Source organism: Cuculus canorus, chromosome 21 (assembly GCF_017976375.1).
Source record: "Cuculus canorus isolate bCucCan1 chromosome 21, bCucCan1.pri, whole genome shotgun sequence".
In the NCBI taxonomy this organism is placed as follows: Eukaryota; Metazoa; Chordata; class Aves; order Cuculiformes; family Cuculidae; genus Cuculus; species Cuculus canorus.
In genome coordinates, this window is record NC_071421.1 from 2895402 (window position 1) to 2917857 (window position 22456).

The window sequence follows — 22456 nt, forward strand, 5'->3', positions numbered from 1 at the left end:
CCTGTTGACGTTAATATAGAAGCGTGCGTGGAAACAAGTGTGCCACACACTGGAATATATGTACACAGCTATTAAGAGGATTAGAGAAATTCCTGAAGTGGATAGAGTGGCATTTAACACAAACATGCCTGGAATCTAAGCAGAATGGAAATAACACACAGAGCTGATGCCTTGTTAGATGGCTTTTTCTTTTAGTAGTTCATCTAGGTATAAATGTCCCTGTACAAGGAGGTCATTTGCTTACACGTAAAATTTCTCTTTAATATATATCTTTGTTTGGAATCTGCATCTAATTCATAACTGCCTTCATTTAGCAGCTCGCACCTTCGCCATGCAAGCTGCAGGAAAAAGTAATTAAATTTAATAGAAGCCACCCTTGCTTTGAAGCTGCCCTGGATTTGGGGCCACAAGGAGAAGCAATTAAACTGTGGCAGCCAAGGATTCAAATTGGGGTTATGTAGTGATTTATTTTTTTTTTTGAGAAGAAACTTTTCTCTGCGAACAGAATGGCATTGTCGGGTCTGATTGGATTCAAAGCTGTAGAAATTGCCTTCTTTGGGAAATCTTCTCTTGAAGCATAATTAAAAAAACCCAGCAATTAGATGTGAAATGGAGATCAGTTGTAAAGATCTAGGATATTTTAGTCCTTCTGAACACACTTCCAAAAAAGACTTTCTTCATCTTAGCAAAGCCCTGGATGGAAAAGGGAAGCATGGAAGGAAGACATCACCGTGTCTCTATTTGCAGGCAGCTCAGCTTGTCAACAGCCTAGGATATGGATTCACTAGGAAAAGGAATTCCTTTCCACTAGGAGCTATTACAAGCATTGTTTAAAGCTGTCAGGGTTTTTTAAGACCAACAAGAGGCAGAAATTATTGTTTTACGTTTGTGATTTTACCAAAAAGTAGTCTTTCAGTAACAAGGAAAGGAAAAAGAGAGTCCAGAATGCCATAATTGGTGCCAAACGTGGTTCTATGTGTTTAGAAGTATTTCTAGGAGTTTCCTATAAAGGACCAGAAAAGATTTAGTTGAAAAAGTTCTGCTTCTAATGCAGATGTTATTCAGAAAAGCAAACTGGTAATTCAGTTAATGCTTAGAGGGAGGCAGAATTGCTCTAATCTTCACCAACTCTTGGAAATGTTTGTAGAGTCGTAGCTCAGCCAGAGGCACATGTGAGAAATTTGATTACTGCTATGTGTGTAGTTTGCAATATATGCTTTTTTATTCTGAGTAAAAAAACGGTCATTACAGGGGCACATTCGTGATCCACCACCTGTGACTGAGTGAACAGACGGTCCTTTGGCTGGGGTCATGGAGAAGCTACGCTGGCCGTGTCCGAGGGGTGCCTGGGATCAGGTAAATTGCTGAGAAGAAGTATTCTTGTATCATTGTGAGGTAGCTGGGTGCAGGCATGTTGGAAACAGCACCTTGAACCCCCCGAGAAGAGGGCTTGGGGACAGCTGTCATTCACCAGAATCCCTTTGAGAATGTCAGACCAAGTGAATGGCTTCTTGAGCAAGAAACCTTCAGGGAGCTGACTGACCTAAAAGGTGCTGCAGCTGTTTGTAGGGTTAGTGGCTGACGAAACCCGCATGAAAAACATTAAAAATATTAGTAATGAGGATACTATGGTTTCTCATCTCCCTTTCACTTCTCTTTCCTGTTCCCCTTCCTCTTCCCCTCCAAAGTTTACAGGTGTGCACGCATCCCAGGGATGCAGTAACTCACAACCTGCCTTGGAGCCCTGTGATGCGTAGCACGCCCGCTCTGCTGGGAGATTCTTCCCTCCGAGGCCTTTGAGATATCTGGGGTTTCTATTCTAAAACTATAAAACTATATAACAAAAATTACTCGCATTATTTTTGACCTCATTAAAACTGTTTCCTTTAAAAACCCTAAACAGAATCCAAATATAAATCAATGCAAATGCAATTACTGTAACCGACCCTCCTCTGTGCCTGAGGGCCTGAAGAAATCCATTGATTCTCTGCTGTAATTTATCCGCAAGGAACACCCAGTTTCGCTTGCAAGCACTAGCCCGGAATCCAAATGCTCCACACTGGTGGAAGCAGCGCTGCCGGTGCAGCTGCGAGGACTGGCAGCTCGGAGGAGCGGGGTCTGTTTGCCCCTGGGGATCGCGAATGTTTTGCCGATGCTGTGTGAATGTCTGACTCCGCAGCAGCAGGGGCCCGGGCTATTCTGAGCTCCTCAAGTGCTTTTTGTGCCCCAAATCCCAGGGCCAGGGGTTGGAGGGATGGTCCTCCAGAGCATTGCCAAGTGTCATGAGCAGATCCGGTCCAACATCCTAAGGGACATGCTGTTATCAGGTGGGTCAACTCTTCTCAGAGGTTTCCAGGAGAGGCTGCTGAAGGAGCTCCAAACAGGAATTCCCAACACAACTCATATCAAGACCATCTCACCACAAGGTCAGAGGTACTCCCTGTGGATTGGTGCTTCCATCCTTGCCAGCTGAAGAGCATTTAGGAACCTGTGGGTTACCAGGGAAGGCTATAACGAGGTTGCACCAGCAGTACTCCAGAGTAAACGCTTTTGAAAACTTCAGGAGGACCATCCAGGAATTTTTTTTAAGTGCCAATCTGAACAGCTGGAGAGCACTTAATAAATCAGTATAAAAATAATTGATTTATAGTAAGTGATTTTATAGCTTACTATAGAAAGGTCCCTTGTGCATTAGGTTGAAGAAAGAGTCCTTGTTCAGAGCATTTGGTGCTATCCAAGATGTTGGTTTTAATTCTAGAAATGTGTTGATCCCTGCTAGGACTGCAAACAGTTTGTCAGACTTTTAAACACTTGAGAACAAGCCACCTCCATCCCATGCCCGTGGGGGCTGGCGTCTTGCCATCCACCGTAAACATCCAAAGAGTGGAAAGGGACCTCTGAGGGAGGAATAGAGGGCTCGGGGGTATTGCTGGCCCTTCACCATCGCACTGGAGAGCTCCTGGAGGAGCTCAGGGGGCACTGAACTTCAAAACTGGTTTTTGCTCCTGAAGTGAGAATAAGTTGTTCTGGCTGGTAAAGCAGAGCTCTGGGACCTGGAATATCTCTGGGTATGGGATAGCTCTGTGTGATTAGTGGCTTTGCCATGGGATTTGTTATGTCCCATCACGTCAGACGTTGCCTCTACTTGTCCATCTGTGGGATTTCACGTATTCTAGCCAAAGGGCTGTGAGAAACTACATTTGGGTACCCTCATATTATGTTAAGTAAAGTTGGTAAATGAGTAGTCAGAGAGCACAAGGTGAAAGGCATCTAATTTGGGTTTGTTCTTGGAAGACTCCTGAACAAATGTTTTGGTTTCAGGCACCTAAGAGAAGATGGAGGCATCGGGCCCTACCTGGCACTGATTCTATTTTGGGGTAAACAGAATACGTTAGAATCATAGAATCATGGCATGGTTTGGGTTGGAAAGAACCTTAAAGCCCATCCAGTCCCTCCCACTGGATCAGGGGCTCCAACCCCATCCAACCTGGCCTTGAACACTTCCAGGGATGGGGCAAGAGAGAAACAGTGTTAGGAGACACTGTTATTCCTCTACCTCATCTCTGAGAGTGAGGGACGGGGGCGGCAAAGTGATCCTGCAAATATTTTCTTGAATCGCTAAGCAAATCTGCCTTGGCGAGCTCAGTTGTTACAAACAATTCCACCCAATAAGCTTAACGAGCATAACTATCCCAGCTGACTGATTGGATTTCCAAAGTGAACTGTGAAATTCAGAACAAAGGTGTGAATTTTCAGCAATGAAATTTGCATTCAAATGAACAACTTGAAAACCTTGCGTTTACAGAGAGCGCCTTTATCCACATCTGCAAATACTTGCGCTGCATCCGGTCAGGCAACAGAGATCTCATCGTGATTTGGGAAACCGAGGAGTGTGGGGTTCAGGTATTGTTTCAAAGTTATTTGAAAAAAAAATCTTAAGATATACCTGGGAAGTTCTTGAGTTTGTTCAAGGCTGACATGCAAATGCGGAAAGAGCCGAAAGCTCTCATGTTAGTCACTCCCTGCAGCGTCTGACTGTTTGCGTTCAGGTCAGGAGATGAATCTTCAAACTCATTGATGCCCTCTGCTGCCTTGGGACTGATCAGTCATCCATCACCTCCTCTTGCTGCCCTTTGGAGAATCACCACGCTCTCTTCCTTTTCTACAAGGCGTTCACAAGTGCTTGGAAGAGAGGCACACCCAGCTGTGGGGTCAGTTCTCCGCGGAGCCCTGGAGTGCCGCCTCAGCAGGGCGAGTGGGAAATGAAAAGGGCCAAAAGACCCGATTGTGGAGACGTGGGTGCCTCCAGCAGTGAGTACAGCGAGACCCAGGTAACCTCGTGTTCCCCAGTGATCAGAGTGATAGCATAAAACAAAGGATCTGGAATAAAGCACGCGGCTTCCCCGCTCCGCTTGGGCTGTAAGGCTTCAGAAAGTTCAGATCTGTATTACTCCATCAAGTTAATGCAAGTGTGCAGAGCGCTTTTAGAGCTGTTACGAAATCAGCATCGGCAATCTCGGATCTTTCTTCTGTTACAGCATGTTGCCTTTTAGCAGCCCACTGGAAATGTGTAAACAAATGAGGTACAACTGTAGACAGTTTAAATACTTTACAGCTCACTGACTTCCATATGAGGAGGGATTTGCAGCAACTTAAGTGTTCAGACTCCTGCTCCAATAATCTAATGCAAATAAAAATGCAAAGAACGGTGTGCTGGAACGCAGAGGGAACCTGAGCAAACAGTGCAACCCAGGGTTGTAGGCAAGAAGGAGAAACAAAGCAAAGAGCATGGTAAATCTGCAACCCAAATGCAGACATAAAACGTGTTTGGAGGGTAACACCTAGCAAAGCTCCCCGAGTGCTTTTAAGGAGATGTCACCCTTGCAGAACAAGATGTTGCCCCGTGTAATCCAGAATAGAGTCATTGATAGAAACTTTGTTTTACATTGAGGGACCTGGTTCAGCTCCTCCCAGCTGAAAATCATTCAACAAACCATTATTACAGGTATGCAACACCCGCACTACTGGTTTGGCCTGACTGTTCCCATTCCCTCCTAGCCATGACTTTACTCAAGGGCACACCACAAGACAGCAGAAGTTGGCACGTATTCTGTCACTCCAGACCTTGTATCAGCCTCTTCAGTCTCTTGGTCACCTTGTGCTTCCATCGCTGCACAGGGCACTGGAAATTCATTGCTTCATTTTCACTTTGAAGAGGTCTGAGGTCTTAATCACTTGGGACCCCGGTCTCTCGGCCCTTGTGCCATGGAAAATTAATTGCAGGAATCCTTTCTCTGCTGCATTTCTCCTGTGCTCTGCCTGTCCTCTGCATACCCAGAGGATTTAAACTGTAAAAGCCTGGGATCTTCCTAGCCTCAGGGAAGAAACGGTAGCCTGGTGAATACAGGCCTGGTTGCAGGGATTAAAGAGGTCTGAGTTAATTCCTAGCCTTACCAGTGATTTGTTGTGGAATGAAAAGTTTAATCTTGGGTACATCAGGCATCAGTTCTCTTTTACAGTCACCCTCCTTTTGTTGCATCCTTGTTGCAAGCTCTTTGGCGCGAGCGCTGGCTCTTGCTTTAGGAGCACCTATCGATGCAAAGATCTCGGATTCTGGGACCACAAGGTCAGAAACAAAAAATCAGTTGTGAAGTTTGTTTGCACTGGCACTACATAAAAATCTCAGTCTGCTCCCAGTAATTTTTTTCCCTCCCTCCTCAAGTCTCATTTAAGTTTCAATCCAGCAGCAGCTCTTTATTTTCTTTTAAATGTCAAACAATTCGTCATTTTGCACTTTGCCCATTCCCCGTGAATTTCAAGGTTTTCTTGGTACACAGTAATGTCAGCCTGGGACAATGCGCACTGATTACCCAAAACAGTGTGGTTCTTGTCACCCTGCCCATTTGGGGTTGCGAGCTCTCAAGAAGTGTGCAAGAGCTCTTGTTTTCTCCCTCTCCTCCCTGTTATCATGTGTACGATAAAAGGTTGGGTTCAAATATACACTAGACAAATAATTACTGTCTTTATTATTCAAATCTCCCGTCCCCTGCTATCATCCACGCTGGTGTAAACGCTGCCCTCACCCCTGCCTTGCAGGCCGCAGCTCTGGAGGAGGAGGATGATGAATAACTCGTTCTGAAAGCATCTGGAGGGAGACTGCTGCGTACATCTCTTCCGAAGGGGTGCAGAGGAAGGTAGGGAAATCAGCCCCTTTGTTTCCCCTGGCAGAGCGATGCCTGAACTTACAGATGTTCCACAACGCCGAGCTCACATGAGGGCCCGTAGGCTTAACAAGGAAGGTCAGATCCAAATTGTCTGCATACATCAGGTATTTCCTTGTCCTCTGTGGTCAGGGTGAAGCGATGCCAGCGGGCTGGTGCGTGCAGCCTCTGCTGACAGAACCAGCAGTTGCTCTTGGGAGCGTGGCAATTGTCAGAGACACTCGGCGATGTGACCAAGCAGTGGCTGTCTCTAAGGCCAGAAGAGACCTGGCACAGCCAGCGATGCCGAAAGAGGAGCGGTGAGGCTGAGAGTCTGCAGCAGGAATGCTTCACAGGGACATCCTGCAGAGCCAGGTGCGGAAATGAGCTCCGCGAGAGCGGCCAGAGAGGGTAACGGCGTTGTCAAAGGCAGGCAAGTCCTGCGGGTGAGTATGGGCAGCTCTGTCAGTGCATTCATCGAGCAACTGGGATGCCCCCATCCATTTCTCCAACTTTGGAAACATCCAGTTGAGTGCCTGAACGCGAGAGATTTCTTGCAAAGGAGGTAAGAACATTCTAGAGCTTTTCCCAGCGGAGATGCGAGAGTGAGAAAGGCCCTGTAGTCATTGCACACACCCCAACACGTGCACCCGCATACACACTGATTTTATTAAGCCATTCTATGCAACCATTTTATATATAATACGTATTTTTTTATTATTTGGAAATCTTCAGAGTGCTTTTTTTCACACACAGTAAAGTTAGCCTTGCTGAGATTCATTAGTCCCCTTTCCCCCTGTGTGTAAATGGATCTCTCTCAGTTATGCAACGCGAGGGTACACAACCATGAAAAGTGCAGAGGCAGCCAAAAAAAGCATTGTTCTGAACTCGGACGTGTAAAATATTCATATTCAATAATAAAAAATAAAAAAACAGCCCTTAATAAAAAATTCACAGCGTAAAATATGCATTGTCGTTCCATCCCCAGGGCGGCAGCCGTTTCCAGCCCAACATGTTACATGGGTTTTCACTGCCTTGTTTTACTCGATTAATTCAAAACCAATTCACTTGCAGACATCCCAGTATTAGGTGCCTAAATTGATTCCGATTTCTCTAAGGGCAGCGTATCTATGACTACAGTAATAGCTGGTGGGAGCTGTGCCTGTTCAACACGGAGGACCAACAGCGTGTCCCTGTTCCCAAAGCCGTGCCTGTGCGTGGGAATGGGGACACCAGCCCTGGACCAGCAGGAGGGCTCTTTTAGCCTCCTGCTTGGGCCACCTCGGTACCCCTGGTTCTTGTCCGAGCAATTTGGCCGGTTGTAAACACGGCTGAGCAACTCTCCGTAGAAGGGGGAGCACGTCTGGAACAAGCTGAGGTGTCTCCACGTGGCACTGTCCTCCACCCTGCAGAATCACCTGCAGCGCTTTGCCCACAGGGCAGGAGAAATGACATAAACTTGTCCCTGTTTTACCGACGGGAAGCAGAGATGGGTGGGAATAACTGCTTGGCTCCCATCTTAACCAAAGTAGGCAGGAATTTAACTGATCAAAAATTAAAATTAATTTAAATTCCTGGCCAGGAATTTAACTCAGATTTTTTCATCTCGTGTCACAGCTGCAAGGCCGCACTACTCCACTGTGTGCACGAGCATCCCGAACGGTGATGGAGCAGAAGGACAGGACCAGGGAGGCTGAGGCGCTGCGCTGGCAGGATGCACGAGTGCCGCCTGTTTCTGCTCAGGATCGTGTCCTCAGGTAATGGATCCAGAGAGGTGCCGCACAAGAGCACTGATCCGAGCAATGAAGAGCTGCTGTTGTTTTCATCTGACCTGCTCAGCTGGGTTTAGATCTTCAAGCCACTGTGGGGCTTTGCTTTGCAGAGGGTGGATCTGAAGCATCAGTGGGCAGAGGGTCTCGTGTCAGGTTGTGTCGTTGCGCTCCTCCAGGCATCGACGCCAGTGGAAGCTGCTCTTTCATGCATTTGTTTTGCATGAAATAGCATTTTGCCTACTGTGCTTCGTGTCCTTATGATGAAACTGGAACTAAACCATCAATTCCAGTACTTAAAGGGGGCCTGTAGGAAAGCTGGGGAGGGGTTCTTGATCAGGGAGTGCAGGGGTAGGGCAAGGGGGAATGGTTTTCGGCCAAAAGACAGGAGATTGAGATCAGATCTCAGGGAGAAATGTTTTGCTGTGCAGGTGGAGAGGCCCTGGCCCAGGTTGCCCTGAGCAGTGGTGGCTGCCCCATCCCTGGAGGGGTTCCAGGCCAGGTTGGATGGGGCTTGGAGCCCCTGATCCAGTGGGAGGTGTCCCTGCCCATGGCAGGGGGTGGGACTGCATGGGCTTAAAGGCCCCTTTCGATTACATTCTGTGATTTCACGATCCCCTGTTTCTTTAGGTGCGCTATGCTGCTTCACACAGCCCGGGGCTGTGTTGGCCCTGAGAGCCCAGCAGCAGGGGAGAATATTAAAGCACTATTATAAATGCTGCTAGAGAAAAGAGAACTTGGGAAAAGAGGGAGGTTCTGAACTCCCAAATATTGTGCCTGATGCTTAAATTTTATGAAGATATATGGGAGAAAAGAATGAGAAACTCCAAAACAACCAATGCTTCAGATGTTTCTTTTATCTAAAGTATAGCCAGCTAAATGTTTTACATAGAACAAGTTCCAGGGCACATAAATCAGGGGACATAAGCTATGCTTTATAAAGACCTCAAAATATAAGTTTACCTCCCACGTTCTCAGGCCAAATATTTTAAACAGAAAAGCATATGAGAGAATGCACACGTATATTATCCATGTCTTTAATGACCGCTTCCACCAAAGTGATTTGTTCTGTGTCCGCAATCTGATGTTTATATACGAGGAAAGGGAAGAATAGGAAAAAAACTCTCAGAAAAATCTAATGTGAGATAAATTGTGACCATGATTGACAGTGTGGAAGTTATGAAGAGTGCTTGGATGCGATGGCTGTCAGTCATGTTTGAGATTTATCTTTGGCTTGGTGGAAGAAAGTTGTAGAAGCTGTTGTTTCTCACTGCGAGCTCCAGAAATGTTTCTAACAGGTGTCAAATCTGAGCCACACCTTAGGAGACTGGGAGAATTCAGTACCTCACTGACTTTGAGCATTATTTTCCTCTGCCTCTGCCTGTTATTTTTCCAATGGTTTGGGATAAAAAGCATTTTTCTTCTTGAATAGTGCTTCACCTAAAGAAAATAAACCTGCTTCGCCATGGATGTAAGGGCTGCATCATTGAGTCTAAAAAAATCCTAAATCCCAGGCTTGAATCCTACAACTGGGATATTGACAAAAAGGCAGTGGTTCTGGTTATGCAGGAAAGCAATCTCTTATGTCGCTCTGCACCTCAGGCCCCCCACCTTGGCGCCTCGCAAGGTGTCTCCTGGTGGTCAGCATGGGGAGAGGGTGGATGAGCTGCAGGGAGGGGTTTGCCGGGCAGCTCTGGAGGACAGGGAATGCCAGGGAGAAGCCTGCTGCACGAAGGGTGGCAGGAGTGCACAGAAGAGGCCATTGCTTGGTGGCTTCGTAAAGACTGCCTGTCTGTAAGGCTGGCTCAGAGACCTTCTGCAAGCGTTCTGGGGCAAAGCATTCCAGCAAAGCAGGCTTCAGTGCCTTCCAGTGCAACGATGTGCTGAGCAGCATGAATCTTGGCTGGGAAAGTCAAACGCGAGCAGTGGGCTCTGTTTGCAGGCCCCAAGAATGGCTGCAGCTTTGCAACTGCACCCGCCAAAGTCATCTTGGGTTTGATTTATTGTGTTTCATTATGCTATCAACTTCGTTCTTGCGTCTGAGAAGGGAGGATGTTCTGAGAGCCTTCACACGGCCGGCTGCACGAAACCACATCCTCACCGTCCCAAAGTTCAGAGCATCTGTCTTAATTTGTCTGGCCCTCAGTGCTGCGCTCTTGCAGCCTTGCAGAATTTACTGCTTGTTTTTGCAATGAATCTCTCTCACCAAGAACAGAGAGGGGAATTTGGTGGTGTTAGAAAACATCACTCTCCCTGCGGTTCGCGAGGCATCTTGGATCAAATGTAACCCCGCTAATGTCGGAGCCTCGGCCTAAGGCAGGGTGCACTGGCGACCCACTTAGTCCTGGTAATGCAGATGGGCTGAGAAGATTTGGAAAGATTCAGCTCTTCAGATCCTTTGCTGCCCTGACAAATCCAAAAGGAAACAGAGGCGCTGCCAAAGTTGTTTCTATGGGTCAGTCCCGAATTCCTGCAGAAAGCAGTATTTCTCGGAACAACACAGAACTATTAAACGCTGCTGGTGGTCTGAAGATGTTTGCTGAAGCACTGTCTTTCAGCCAAAGCAATATGTATTTCCTAGAAGCTCACACCCCTGGAGTTCCTCTAGGAACCATGGACTTCTAAGGTATCCAAGACAATAGTCCAGGCGGATTTCAGCTGTGCTGTTATAAACCCACTCTATGCAGTGAATTTACTCCGAAATTGTTTCCTTTTTTACAGGTGTCAGGTCATTATTCCTTTATGAGGGGAGGAATGGACCCCTGCACATCCGGAGCGGTCGCATAACCTCCAGATCTGTCACAGACTTTCTATGGCAAGATCTGGATTCATCCCATCTAGCCTTTTACAACTAAAACTTCACCTACTTACGAGCTGCTGGCTTTTATCTCTCTCCGCTCACTGAAGAGAACATCTTTCGGAGGTAGGTTCCTAATTTCGTTGCCTTCTTTGCACACGTCAATGAATCTGAATGTAGGCCTTTGTCCTCCTGAGCCTCGGTTCCATTCCTGCGATACTTGAATGCTGCGGGAAACCTTAAGCTAATTTTCAGTATATGTTTTCAGCAAGAGACTATTTTTGTTATTAGAAAGCTGTATCTGAAGGCTGGAAGAAATGAACAAATAAAGGTACAACCTAAGGTGTTTGAAAGCAAACCCAGATCAAGTTAAAGTAGTTCCCATCTGAGACGGTGATGCTGTCAGGCTGTGTCCTGCGCCAGGCAGATTTACCTGTGCTGTTTCAGGTGCTCCACTTTGCCTGAGCAGAAATTAGAGGTGGTGTCACCAGCAGAGATGAGAGTCAAAATGCGACCTGTAAAGAAAATATATTCAAATAAACAAAGCATTATAAAGACTTTGACTCTTTACCTTCTCAAAGCCACCAGTTCTAAAGCCACCAAAGCTGCGCCTTTTCAACCTGCACCGAGCTCTCGTGACCCCCTGGGGGCTCCTGTGATGGGAATGCGGCCCTGCAGAGTAAATGAAGGGTGGGGATGCTCAGAGCACCAAGTCCCCTAAAATCACCTGCTATTTTATTCTCAAGTGAAGAACAGCGGATCGCGCCCACAAATAGAATTAGCCCAGCCCCAAATTACCAGTGTTATGGACTGAAATAACCAGGCTCGCTAATCAGGCAGCCCGAGCCATTTCATTGCAGTTCCACCAGTTTGACTGATGTCCAACTGCATTTATTTTCAGCTTGTGTTTACAGGGAAGTGTCCATGTCACAAGCAGCTAAATGTGTGAGGGTTTTCTTTCAGAAGCCATGGAAGGGATTAAAACCAACAATAATCCATGAAATTACTTCAGAATCTTTTTCTCCTCGAATGTCCTGAGGAATTCCCCAGCTCCAGACCTGTTCCAATTGGCACCATCGCATGCTGGAGCTCTAATATCAGCAGAGTTTGTAATGTTTCCAGTTTTTCTGGTGAGGGATTACATGAAACCGAACTAATTCTTTCCATGGGGATTACATGGCCACTTTTGTTTCTAATATTCCAGTCCATGAGTGAGGAACATTTCCTTGGGTACCTGTTTCTTCTTTGGCTATGAGAGCTGGTGTCGTTTAGAATATCCAGGCATAAATCCATTTCATTAATTTCATTCCTAATCACTTAATTCCTAAAGGAACTTGATTAAATAGCCTATCGTAAGCCCAGCCTTTATATTTTGGCTGAATGTTCTTGGACAACGAATTTCACATAAATTATATAACACAGTGTTCCCCATTTCAGTGATTGAAACGCATCTGCATAGCTAATTAGATAAAACCCTCACCTTGAGGAACTGTCAGCCCCTGATGAAAGTGCCTCATATTGGAGGGGAAAATCGCTACCGATTTGCGAGAGTCTGGATCAGATATCTATTCTCAAACATTTGGGTTTTTTCTGTTCAAGTACCAAAGCGAGCTTCAGGGATTTTTTTGGCAAAGTTAGAGCAGGAAAATAGGAAATGAACTGGAAAATTTGAAGACTACAGCAAACAAGAAAATCCTGGAAGGAACACACTCTGTGGATCCACCCTAGCCATTAATAATATGGAAAGATTTCATTAGAAAAGAGAGAAAGGAAGAACGTACAAGGAGGCAGTGTCGTTAGCAGTGCGCACAGGGTGTCGTCTCCGCTCTGACATACAGCCGGGGCTTTTGCGCCGCACTGCTGTCTGTGAAAACTACACTTGCAGATGATCTTTTAAACCCCAAGCACAGGGACTTGTGCAAGTGGCTTTGGAACAGTTCTGTGAGGTAGGTTTGCAGGGGATTGTGCGGAGGTGAAGGTGCGCAGGTGAGATTCTTTAAATGCAAACCATCACACAAGCATCTCCTCTTCGTGCCAACGTGGGGGGAATAAAGTAAGTAACGTTACATTCTTGGCACCGTGGGCATCCGAGAGCGCCCAGAGACACACAGTCCAGCGAATTGCTTTGTAAGAAGGGAGATGGAGCTTTGTAAGAAGGGAGATGGGGATTCACTCGCCGCAGCGCGTACCTTCCACCCCATCCCTGCCCCCTCTCCCTTGGGAGGGTCCCCAGCAGCCAGAAAGCCCCCATCTCATCAAACGCTTCTGTTTACTGTAACGCATAAACAGTGTTCTGAACTCAATGTACTTTTGCTGGAAAACAGTTTTGTTCTTCCCTGTACCGCACTGGGGGCGATTGTCTGTTCCTTGTGTCACATCCAGGCAAAGCGCACGCTGTTAAATCTCCCACCACAGCAAAATGGAGCAAAGCAATTTAAAAAGCCCTGTTTTTGCCAAAAGTTTCTGCAGCGTTCTGTCACATCCTATACATCAGTAGTTGCTGAGTAAGACTCGGGTCTTTTTTTCTGTGTTCCTGCTCTCTTCTGGAATAGAAATTTTGGCAGGGCGAGTGACATTGAGTTATGTTTTACCTATTTCCACAGTGTGTACGAGGAAGTTTGGTCTTTATACCTATGAAACGCACAGTTACTACAAAGAAAAGAATCTAAGCGTTAGAAGTGTCAGGTGTATTAACTGTAGGCCCTTTGGTGTGCCTGACAGTTAGCTCATCTGAGACAAAACCTGTCCCACACTCGCCAGTGCTGCCATAGGGGCCTTTCCCAAGTAACTGTAAGCTCGTGAGGCTGGGAGGAGGAGTAAGCGTTACTTGGGTGACACAAGATGAGCTTTATGTATCGCTGGGAATTACTTCAGACTTGACGAGCTGAGTTATTTCAACATGGGTGTTTTGTTTCTGTTTCTTAGAACGCGCAGAAGGAATCTCTCCCGTTAGTCAAGATGCTCGGAGAACACACCCACCCCAGCAGTTCTATCTCACGCTTCTCAACGGCTGACATATCCATGAAGAAATTCACTTTGTGCGTGAAGGTGCCATCTCAGGTGTAAGCGTCACCCGCTTTTGTTGCTGCCCTTGGAGCACAGCTCGCTGGCAAGTAGGAGCAGGTGGGTTGTCCTCACCATCACCAGCTGACCCCAACAAGACCCAGCCAAGCCTTGATTGAATCCAGCTGCCTGCACTCACCTTAATAAAGTCAATTAATTCTGTATAGGTGACTCTGAGCTGCTCCCTAGAAGGGTCAGTTTTCTCTCAGAGGAAGGAATGGAGTCTTCTCTGCGCTGACTCGCATGCCAGGAGGCTCTGCGGCTTCTCTGAGGTTGGTGTGCTTTTCAGCTGTTTCGAGGCGGGGGTCTGAAGGCTGGCTCACAACTGTAGGGAAGAGAATCAGAGCTGTGACAGCAAAATGCAAACTGGTTTACGTTCTTGTTTTGTTCAGCTGCGTTGTGTAAAGTCTACACTGAAAATATTGCTCCTGGGCGATGCGCATAAGTAAAGGACTGGATAATTTCTGTTTCTAGCGGGAACCTTTGCCGTGTCTGTAGCTTTCTTGCTGTGTAAAAAGAAAACTGTGCTGCCTCATGATTTTTAGAGGCCACACCCTGCTACCACAGGGATTAGGCTGCCGTGGTACCAGGGGGAAGCCTCTCTGCTACAAGGAAATAATCTATTGGCTTCAACTTAATAGCGCAACATTCCTTACAGGTTTGATGGGCTCTGATGTTATTGGTACGGATGCCCAATTCCTACATGTCAAGAGAAATCTTCTTGCTGCAGAGGAAGAAGGGAACAGCAGATGCAGACCTTGTAAGCAGGAGAGAACCCGTCTCCTTTCTGTAAAACCTAAAGGAGAGGTGGCTTCAAGGCTGAAAGCAAATTAAAGGAAAAGTGGAGGCAAGTGGAACTTAAGTGCTAAGGTAGAAAGTTGTTTGCGAAACCTGAGGGCCTCTGTCCTCTGCTCTGATTGAAATGCTCTTGTTTCTGGCATGGAACGTGTTGCATAGTCAGCACTTGAGTGACAGCTTTGGTTGGGAAGTTAAGGTGGTAGTTGGTATCTGTTCAGATAAAGCACTGGAGAGGTTTTTTTGGTGTGGGGTGTTGTGAGATTTTTGTGAGGAGACGAGAGAGACTTTGGTGATTCCCAGACTGAGTAATTACAGAAGACCTTGAGGCTTCTTTCCAAGAAGTGCAATAAAGACGGGCAGTGAGGCCTCGATTGCTATGTGGTGATGACAGACCTGACCTGGCTCTGCCAAGGAGAGCCAAGGATCATTCCTCCCCCTTCCCCTGTGTAGCCCGTGGATAACGTGCAGAGAGACAAATAATTTGTTCCCGCTCTGTGGTGGCCGGAGCACCCTTTCAGCTTTTTGTGATGCTAGAGGGAAAACTGCCCCTGGTCCAAGGTCCTGGCACCGAGGGTGAAGCAAAACGGTTGTTGTGGTCCGGGTGAGGACTATCGGGAACTGTCCCTTCCTCTGCACACACAACCGTGGTTGAACCACACAGTCATCTGCTTCTATTAAAGAAAAAAACAGCTGCTTTCTTACTGCAGTTATTGTTTAATTCATTCATGCTGCTTGTTGGAAACACCGTCATTAAAGTCCTTCTGGGGCATAGTTTGTTTTAAAGAAAACTCTCTGTGGAACAGACTTTCCTTTAAATTTAGTACAAAGGGAAAGCCCAGCTAGTTTTATTTATAGATCAGGGCATGAGAGATTTTCAGTGTTCAGGCTAGCGTTGTATCTCTCTTTCTCCCATAAAAACAGTTCTAACATTTTTTCTCGTCCTTCCAGAATAAAATTCTTTTACTGTGATTTTTTTTTTCCCCTAAAATGCAGTCACTTTGCTGATAAAAATGTTGGGTTTACCCATTGAATAGGCAGTTCTATGAGCTGTGACACTGTTCTTGGATGATGTGTTCTAGGGTTTGGTTATTCTTTAACAGACATCTCTTGCTTCCTTGAGTTTGTGACAGTTCGTGTGCCTAAAGCTGTTTGAGCATCTTCCAAATCCATATGATAAATGTTGGGGTGTTATTAATAGAGAAGCATCTGGAATTTGCACAATATATGCATGTACAAACAGTGAGAAAATGTGATGAAATGATAAGAAATATGACTTTCCAACAACGTGGATGATGAGAAAATGAACAGCCTTGGTTATTAGTTCATGTGTGTTTGGTAGGGGAGAAAACACTAAACTGGTTTGCTTGGAAAACCAGCAGTGTCCAGGTGAGTGACAACCCTGAGAGCATAAGTCTTGTTTTCTATGATTGATTTATATTATTGTTGATAGTATTTCATAATATAGCTTTATATAATAATATATTTTAATGCTGTTAATAATAGCAAAACGCAGAGGTTTGAATGGCTTTGTTTAAAGCAGTAGTTTTGCCTTTTCTAGTGAAAATCAGGCTGTGCTAAACAGGGCCAGCTGTAAGAATTAAAGGCTGAGGTGATTACAATGCAGAAAACTGACTGCTTTGTTGCCAGAGTTTTCCTAAAGCTGAGCGTTGGCCTCAAAAAGAGCAGCAGCTCTTGGCTAGTTTGAAAAGAAGTCAGGGGACACTGGTCACTTCCTCCTGTTGTGACCTCACCAGGTTTTACTATCGCAGTCATTCTTTTCCCCCATTGAATCAACCCAGATTCAATGGTCAATATACTCGGGAATAAAGCGTCTCGCTGCCAACATGGCTCATTCCACTGAGCATTGTGACAAAATAATTGATTAAGACTCAAATTCCCTTGAAAACGTCAAGTCCTTTTGTGAGCTTTAATTGATTCACATTCTGGGCCACTTAAAAGCAGAGTTAAAAAGCTGTTAGTAATAATTTCATAGGAAATATGTTCCCCGTGTGAGCGAGCAGTCCCCTGTGTAATGCACCCAAGTGGCTGAAACCAAGACAGCCTTCTGTTCCTCAGGATGGACTTGATAAATGCAGACACCGCTCTTATTTGAGCCGTTTAAAATCGCTGTATGGGTGATCTCACTCCATTATTTTTAAAGAAACTTCTCAGTTCACTCTATTTAACTTTTACTTCAGAGAAATGAAAGTATTTCCCCATCTCATTTATAAACTGCAGCTGGATGGTAGTCGAGCAGCTCGTGATCCCTGTGTTTCAGGGCACTGAAAGGATCCAGAGTGAAACTATCAAAGCCTTGAGGTGTCTGTCGGGAAACTGCACTCCTGGCACTGGTGTGGGATTGTTGGTGATTGAGAACCACGCCGGTTTCCTTGTGCCGAGGGCCACGCACAGAGGGTTGTGCAGGGCTTTTCTGCAGGCACTCTGGTTTTGAGAACGCCCCGTGTAGCATCAGCCGTTGTGCTCCGACTGCAGGATTTGCAGCCTTGCAGATATCCTGGCTCTTGGTTTGTTTCGGTGCCATGGGCTCACCTGGTCTCTTAGCTTTTTGCTGGTGGCAACTTCAAAGGTGGTTTGTTCTGAAAACTGGGAGCTTGTTTTAAGCTTTGTTACTGCATAGAGGGTATAAATATGGTACCATGATACCGTTTTGCTCCTATATTCTTTCCTCAGTGAGTCTGGGATCGCAGCAGGTAGCTGCTCTGGTCCATTGTTCAGAAACCTGTGCTCTGGCTGGAAGGTACTTCGCTGATTTTTAATGGGAAGTGTTGCAATTCTTGTGGGGTTATTTTGCCTTTTGGCGTGCAGAAATGATGAGGCAGAACTAGTCCTGGGAACAGTGCCCTTCTGGATCCCTGAGCTGCAAATTGTCAGACCAGCAATCACCTGGAGAATCCCTTCTCCTTGGTTTCCTTCCCCTTAGTGTGAAGAAAGTAACTGAATATCCGCTGTAGTGCTTACAGACAGCATTGAAGGGGATTGAGTTCTGAATGCCTTTATAATGTGGGTGGAGCTGCAGGACTGCCAATAGGGGCATTAACCGATGGGAGCTGAAGTCATACAGGCAGTGTCTACCAAGGGAGGCTTAGATGTGCATCCCTGGCACCCGCTGAGCTACCCAGCTGGAGCAGGGGGCTGTGGGGAGCTGGAGCAGGGGGCTGTGGGGAGCTGGAGCAGGGAGCTGGAGCAGGGAGCTGCGGCGCTTTGGGCTCTCAGGCGCTGTCAGATGCTGCCTTTTAATGACAACAGTAGGGAAAAAGATCCCCTGTGGAACCTGGGAACCTGCAGCAGTTTCCGTGCAGTGTGTTACTCGGGAGCTACCACCCGAGACAGTGATAGGTGCTTAACTGATTGGCTCTTCCCAGGGGAGTTGGGTTTGGAGGGGCTTCAACGGATCAATGGGATGAGAGTAAAGTTAATCTGCCATGCCTTAGCTGGATAACTTATGAGTTTCTTTCCTCCCCGAGTGTATTCCTTTAGGAAGACTATTTTTTTTTTTAGCTTTTGAGTAAACACTATTATTCGGCAAGACTTTTGTTTGACCCAGGTATCAAATTATTCTTTTACTTTTAATGCCATGCCAATTGCAGAAGCCTTTCCTCTACCCACGATGTAAATCGGTGCTGTCATTTTTTGACAGGGAACAGTGAGTACGTCTGGTGCTTTCCAAAACGTAGTGTTCCTTCCCCAAAGGTTCTGCTCTTTCCTCTGTTTTAATACAAGCCTCCACAGGGATAAACCCAATGGAATATGAGTCACTGTAGGAACAAGCGTACGGGCAAGGTGAGCTACGGGCTTATAAATGGTACAATTGTAGATACAGAAGCGCAAAGGCTGCGCTGGTTGGAAAGCTGGCTGGAAAATAGCAGTCATAAGGTAGACAGGCATTTATATTCATAGAAAACATTGGATATTTTGTATATATTTGCATTTCATTTTCTAACCACTCTTTAAAACTGCAGCTTGGTTTTGAACTGCTCATCAATTTGCTTATCACTATCTGCACCTCATTCTTGTAATGACGAAGCTATTGGACTTCTCTGGGACTGCCACAAGTTTGTGTGTAACCAATTTACGGGTTAAAACCCGACAGGGAAGTCGGAAAGTACTTCTAGGTGTTTGTATTCTTTGTGTGTCAATAGGAATATGGGAGGGTGTTCGTGAAACTTTGGGTTTCTGAATGCGGAGACAAAAACTCGGACAGCGCATTGCTGTTCATTTCTCCATTGCTCTCATCTGTGTTTGGGGATTTCAACCCACATCTCTTAAAGTAATGAATAGTTTATCCTTCTACCTGTGAAATAAAACGCTGTCACTGCGGTGAGTGGGCACGTGTGATAGAGAGAGATTTCTCTGTCCGTTACTTGCACGCACTGCTTTTTCCTCTGAGATGAACATCATCTCTCTGTTGTGTAAGAACAAGTCTGGGGAGGACACACTTCAGTGGCCTCAGGTGTTTTTGTCTCCTCCATGGAAATTCAAGCAAAATCTTGTGAAGTTTAATACTAAACTTGTGGATCATGGAGAAACAAGAACTTGCAGCAGGACCAACAGCAAGGTTATGTAGAAGACGTTCTATTTCTTCCTCGTTGTGCCCTTTCCCGCGCTGGATCGTGTTGTCCTGTGCATGTGGCTGTCTGAATAATTACTTGTAACTGTTGTGATGTAGGGGAAAAAATATTAAATATTTTTTGTTTTCAGTGATGAAAACGCTTATTTTTAAATGTCCGTCTAGCTCTGTCTAAGCCATAGCAGCGCCGAAGCGATAATTAGCTGGACAACAATACAAGGCACGGGAGGGGGGCGAGGTGATCCAGATCCATGCTTGGTGTAGTTCTCCTCAGTTCAGTGAGTTTTACTCAAGGAATGAAGTTGACTCATTCTTCCTGGATGCAATCCACCTCTCATGGAAATCGATGGAATTCTTTTTGTTGCGTTTTAGCACATGTTCGTACAGTTACTTTCTGCCATAAGTCTTCATTAATTTGTAAATCTAAATGAGCTCTTGGTTAAAAAAAAGTTATTTGTGGGACTGATGGCTTTCTCTGGGCTACAGAGAGGCGACAGCAGTCCCTTAAAGGCTGCTATTAAATACTTTCCCATCTCTGGTTATGATCTACAAACCCGAAGACAGAAGCTCTTTGTACTCTATGCACACTTGTATTATTTCATGGGAGCATTTCTGCCGCTCGCGAGGTTAGCGGGGAAAGGCTGCTGAGGCCGGGGGGGGGGGTCCCCGGAGATGGGAAAAGCGCCTTGGTGAAGGGTGTGTGGCAGGGAGTGCACCGAGCGGCTGCGCCTGGGGCTGGGGGGGGCATTATCCAGGGTGGGGGCACTGATGGACTGGGGTGGATGGGAGAGGGGGTGGCACTGCCCTGGGGAGGGTCGAGGGGGACATTGCCTGGGTAGGGGGGTGTCTTAGGGCCCCAGCAGGGCCAGCCTGGGGGCCATCGCCCAGCCTTGGGTGCGCATTTCTCGACGTCACCCACCCTCGCTGGCAAAATCACTTCACACCCCATAAGTTGTTTTTTTTCCCCTCTCCCTCGGCCCATGAGTTATGCTCTGAACTGCAGGGTTTAAAAGTTGGGCTGTTTTTTTTTTTTTTTTTTTTTTTTTAAAGCTGCTTTGTATTAAATGAGTAAAATATGTTCCTGTCCCGTCGGGTCCCTGTTTGCTTCCATTATGCACCTTTATAAAAAGGAGTTAATCATAAAGGGGTTGCCACTGGCTTTTGGCAGTTTATCATGTTCCCGAAAGGAATCCTACATCCCCAGCTCGTTGGAGCATCTTCCTTTAGTCTTAAAAGTCAAAATTCGGGCATGGTTTGAAGGCAGAGATGCTTTCACCTTTTAAACAGCTTTTGAACCCCCAGTACAAATTGTGGTCTGTATTTATTTTGTGCTTGTGGAGATGCTCCTGGCTTTGCCCTGTGTGAAATCCTCACTGCTTTGGTTTGTTCTGCTGCCGACAAACATCATCTCTTCAGCACCAGGAATATTTTCAGGTGTATTTGTGAGAGAGAAGCGCAGAGCTCTGTCAGTGATTAAAGAAAAAGTGCATTTGGGAAAGGGTTTGATTCTTTGCTTTTCCTGTTTGCTAGGAAGGAAAAAAAAAAAGTGTTCTTAATTATGAGTTGGGGGGCGGGGGATGCTTGGAAAGCTCTTCCAGAAAAGTAATTCTAAACAGTGAAAAAAGGAGGGGGGAGAGCTCTATGATGTTTTATTTTAATAATCCTTTGCAGGCATGTGAGCAGCGCTCTGAGAAATAAAACACAAGTTTCGGGGGGGGCGGAAAGGCAGGAACAATACAGCCTTTAAACCCAAATCTGCGAACTTCTGAGAATATACCCTCGGCTTGAATACACCGGATTTCTGTCCCGAGTGGAGGGAGAGGTTTTGTCCGTTTGGACATTCTCTGAATACTGTTTTAAACTTCTTTCAAGTAGGAACTGAAGAGAGAAATGTTAAGTTCTGAGAGGAGACAATAAGTTAGCATCTCTGAGCGGAGCCCCTTGCATGCAAATCAGGCTTTTTGGCAATTGGGGGGAGTTTAATTGGAAGGTGGGAAGCGGGTAAAGATAAGGCAGGGTGGAAAGTGGAGCTCGGGGGGAGCCCCGCACCGCACCTTCCCGGGGACCGGCACCCTCGAAGGGATCCCCTCAGCGAATCCAGCGCTTAAAAGTTTCTATAATTTTTACCTAATGACTTCTTTTCGTTAATCCGTTCCCCGGGGGCTCCGTGTCGGGCCGGGCCCGGGCAGCCCTGCAGAGGCTTCTGCCCCGCTCGGGACCGGGGGAGTCGGGCTCCTCATTTCCCAGCGCCGGGAAAGGGCTTGAACTCAATTAATAGCTAATAATTAGAAGAGTCGGCCCCGCCGCAGCCGCCGTTGGCGGGGGCAGAGCCCGCACCCCCCGAGGGGGCTCTGGCGGTGCCCCCCCAGCTTTGGGCACCGACACCCCTCGGGGCTCTCCTGTCGGGGCCGGAGCGGCACCGGTGGCCGCTGTGGAGGAGCTGGGAAGGCGCGGGTCTCTGGGAAGAGGACAGCAAATCGGGATGGATTTCGGGTCGCTCACCTCCCAATTAAGCTTAATGAACCCCTGTGCTGGGCTGCCGGCCCCTCCTGGCCTTGGAGCGCTTTAGCGGCGGCGCTGCGGGGAGGGTCCCCGCGCCCCATCCCAGCTCCCTTTCACCCTTCAGCGGAGGGGAATTCGATTAATTCCGAGAGGAAAAAGCGCTGCGAGTCGGTTTAGTCTCTTCAAAACGTTGTATTTCTGTTTATAAACCCAAACGTTTCAAGGCGAATGGCTTCGCCGGGCGCCGCTTCCCAGCGCCGGGGGACCCTCTGCCCCCAGAGCCTGAGGACTTGGGCTCCTTCCATCGCCAAACTGTTCGCCGAATTACGGCGCCCATCATTTCCATTTTGCTTTCCTTTGGCAAGCGTTCTCCGGGCAAAAATATTTTGATCAAACGTCTAAAAAGAAAAAAAAAATTGCTATAACTCCTTAATTTCCCTTCGTTCCAAGAGAGCGTCGTGATTAGAGCCGCTGTGTTTACATCCCTCAAAACTGGCTGTTCAGAGCCTGGCGTTTTACAGACAACACTGCGCGATCTTTTACCGTCGTAATTATTACACTGTTCAAATTAGATATTCAAATGTAAATGTTGCTTTTCTTTTTGCGACTTCTGATTTTTTAGGACGTGCATTTTGGGTTTGTTTTTTTTTTTTTTACCTTCCCCCCGGTAACGAATTCGAAGGAATTCTTAGAGCTGAACGTGGGGGTTTGAAAAATCCTAAATGGCAATTTTTATACG

General features: G+C 46.6%; 1 long non-coding RNA gene across 4 annotated transcripts in view; it reads left to right on the forward strand.

Moving 5' to 3' along the window:
- The window catches only part of LOC128854235 (uncharacterized), a 31208-nt gene extending 14128 nt beyond the window's left edge, over window positions 1-17080 (forward strand). For 2 of the 4 annotated variants that reach the window (XR_008453217.1, XR_008453219.1), the window contains exons 3-10: window positions 1252-1356; window positions 4170-4331; window positions 6097-6194; window positions 6354-7957; window positions 10691-10892; window positions 13692-13889; window positions 13997-14101; window positions 14488-17080. This is a non-coding gene — a long non-coding RNA (uncharacterized LOC128854235). Of the gene's footprint in view, window positions 1-1251; window positions 1357-3826; window positions 3904-4049; window positions 4332-6096; window positions 6195-6353; window positions 7958-10690; window positions 10893-13691; window positions 13890-13996; window positions 14102-14487 lie in introns of those variants that run through there. The other 2 variants (XR_008453220.1, XR_008453218.1) reach the window with 2 other exon arrangements.
- Window positions 17081-22456: the final 5376 nt, after the last annotated feature.